The sequence below is a fragment of the Pteropus vampyrus genome, unplaced genomic scaffold (assembly GCF_000151845.1).
Source record: "Pteropus vampyrus isolate Shadow unplaced genomic scaffold, Pvam_2.0 Scaffold305, whole genome shotgun sequence".
NCBI lineage: Eukaryota > Metazoa > Chordata > Mammalia > Chiroptera > Pteropodidae > Pteropus > Pteropus vampyrus.
In genome coordinates this window covers 1,057,493-1,060,570 of record NW_011889086.1, presented here as the reverse complement: position 1 = coordinate 1,060,570, position 3,078 = coordinate 1,057,493, and the positions used below count along the sequence as shown (strand labels likewise).

The window sequence follows — 3,078 nt, the reverse complement described above, 5'->3', positions numbered from 1 at the left end:
ACATCCACCTTCTCACCTTTATCTTTTTCCACTTATCTCTATCTGACAAAAATATAAGGTTTACTGTCTGTCTTATCTAATAGGAATGTTAGTTCTATGAGAGGAAGGACTTAAGTTTTGGTATCTGCTATATACCCAGGGCTTGGTATACAAAAGGTGCTCAATCAATATTTGTTGAATGATTGAATGATTAAAGTAGGTGAGGCATGGATCACACAGGTCTCTAGGAGTTAAGGAATGAATATTTTATCATAAAGCCAATTGAAAATTGAAAGGGATAACATGGACTGCATATAAAAAAGATAATTACTCTTACTTCAAAAAACAAACCAACAACAACAACAAAAACAGAAGGGGCCAAAAAGACAAAAAGCAGTTAAGAGAGAGTGATAATACAAATACTAGAAAAAGGTAACAGTAATTTAGCAGTGTGAATAGGAAGAAGGAAATAGATTTGAGAGGATACTTAGAATCAACAGACCCTTAATAGAACAGAAAGAGTGGCAGGAAAGAGGTTAGAAAAGGGTATATGTAGGTCTGTGCTTTGGGTGACTGTGTGGACGGTGCCATTTATTGAACTAGGAACCTAAGAGAGGCAGGTTTGGTTGGGAAAGCTGAGATTGAGCTGAGATTGAGGTGCTTTTTGAATATCCAAGTGCATATAGATTCAGAGTTGGATAAACAATCTGAAGCTTAGGAGATAGATTTGGGTTGGCAACAGATTTGGGAAACATCAGCATTAGATGTTTATTAGATGAACTTATGAAACTACAATTTTTGTAGGTCAAAAATGGCCAAACATTGGCAAAATTTCATGTGGTCCCACCCAACAGACAGAAATTTCATTCTTGAGAAGTGGTATCACCAGGGACTGTGGAGTTTTAAGTAGAAGTCTTATGGACAAAACCCCTTGGAACACTGATTTAAAAGAGCAGCCAAAGAAAAGGAGGAGAGGGAATGGTAGAAGAACTAGAAAGGAAACGAAAAAGTTTCAATGCCATCTTCTAACTTTAGTATGTAGCACTTAGCAAGCACAAATATTCCTTAACTTCTAAGTCAAAAATGTATATAATACACCTAACAAATATCATTGCTTAGCCTAGCCTATCTTAAACGTGCTCAAAACACAATACCCAAAAAACATTGGCAACACAGTTCACTGTAAAGTATCAGTAGTTTACTTTTGTGATTTGAGAGTCTGACTGGGAGTTGTGGCTTGCTGCCAATGCCCAGCATCATAAGAGAGTATCATACACTCATATCACTAGGCCAAGAAAAGGTCAAAATTCAAATTTTGAAGTATGATTTCTACTGAATGCATACTGTTTTTGCACCACTGTGAAGTTGAAAAATCTTAAGTTGAACCATTGTAAATCAGGGACCATCTGTAAAAGTGTGTTTAAATTAACCCTCAAGGGTTCCATGGATGTTATCTAGAGCTATAACTACACATTTCAAGGGTCACCCTACACCAGAATATGTCACTGACGTTCCCTGGAGTTGTGTAAGGTAATGGCTCTGAGCATCAGGAACCAATAACCTTTGAAATCCTCCTTGCATAAGAGTAAGATGATCATCCGTGCCACCATTAGACATAAGGCTCAAACAGAATAGGAAGAAAGAGAAAAGAGAAAAACCAAGTACAATCAGAAAAATAAAGAACCTATAGAAATGGGGGAAAGCCAATACTCTCAGATAATCTTTAGTGTTTCCAAGGCCAACTCATTTCTCTCTAGACTGCAGATAAGTATCCCTGTCCACTTATCTTACACACTCTTGTGAGCAGTAAATTATGCATGCAAAAGCACTGGGTCAAGATTAACTTCATCTACATAAATGTAAACAGTGGTTGTTATTAAAGGCTCCCTAGTCATCTGTATAGCTTGGACTGGTATGCTAAAGATTTGGGGGAGAATAACTATATATGAATTTAATCATTTCTCACATTTTGACAGTACTTTGTAGTTCAAAAGAATTTTAAACCCCCTATCTTAGTCCAGGGTTCGTACTCTTCTCTGCAATTACAGAGGCCCTAAAACGAAGTTGGACTATATGAAATTGCCTTTATATAGGTCAAAAATGGTCTAAGATTGGCAATTTCACATGGTTTAACCTAATAAAGTTGTTCATAATTACAAGCAATGTATATGAGTTTAGTACCAAGGTCTTTTGATTCCTTAGCAGTCCAGGCCTCTTCCATTACTAAAGGAGATTCTGGAAGCACACTTTCAAAATGGTATGTATCAATTTCTTATTCGGAAAGCAAGGAGCCAAAGGGCTAGATCTCTCAAGCTGGATGTTGCTGTTTAAAACCACAATGGCCTGTTATGCAGGAATTGGTATTAAATAAATTGTGACCCCTCACTGTGTCTTCACAATACCATCCCTGAAGGTAACAGAACGGTAAAAAACAAAAACAACATTTTCAGAGCACCTACCATATGCTAAAATACATCCAATAATAACTTCACAATAATCGTATGAGGTACATATCATGAGCGTCAGTTTACACGAGCTGTATAAGCCTGAGACAAGTTAAATGTCTGGCCCAAGGTCACACTGCTAGTAACTAGCAGGGCCAACCAATGCAGAAGGAAAACCGAGAGCTGTCCAACTCTAAAACTCCTTACCCCTTTCCTTTAAGTCAAGCTGCCTCTCAGGAAGTTTTTCACAACTATCCCTATGTGGAAGAGAAAACCTGTGGCCAGCAGAAATGAAACGACACGCCCAAGGTCACACGGCTTGCAAGTAATGAAACAAGGATCCCTGAACTCAGGTCCCGTCCAGAGGCCACCCTTATTAGAGTTATAGTCGGGCGGGGGCAAGAGGGCGGATTCTGGCGAGATTCTCGGGTGGAGGTAATGGAAGAAGGAATTTAATTGTTGGAGAGAGTGCAATGTGCTAGGCGAAGTCGGAGCCGCCCGGTAAAAGGCGAAAGAGCTGTCCAACACTAGCCCCAGGTACCCGCCCTCTGGGCTCAGATATAGGTGACTGGCGGGATGGGCGCGGCCCCTCCCCGGCCGCCAAAAGACCCTGAACCAGCGGATGTTCTTACGCTCCCCTAGCCCTTGACAGATC

The 3,078-nt window shown here is 39.9% G+C and overlaps 1 protein-coding gene across 6 annotated transcripts in view; it reads right to left on the bottom strand.

The window, feature by feature from the left end:
* MYSM1 (Myb like, SWIRM and MPN domains 1) overlaps positions 1 to 3,078 on the bottom strand; it is a 41,424-nt gene that overhangs the window by 37,667 nt on the left and 679 nt on the right. The gene's annotated exons all lie outside the window — the stretch shown is intronic.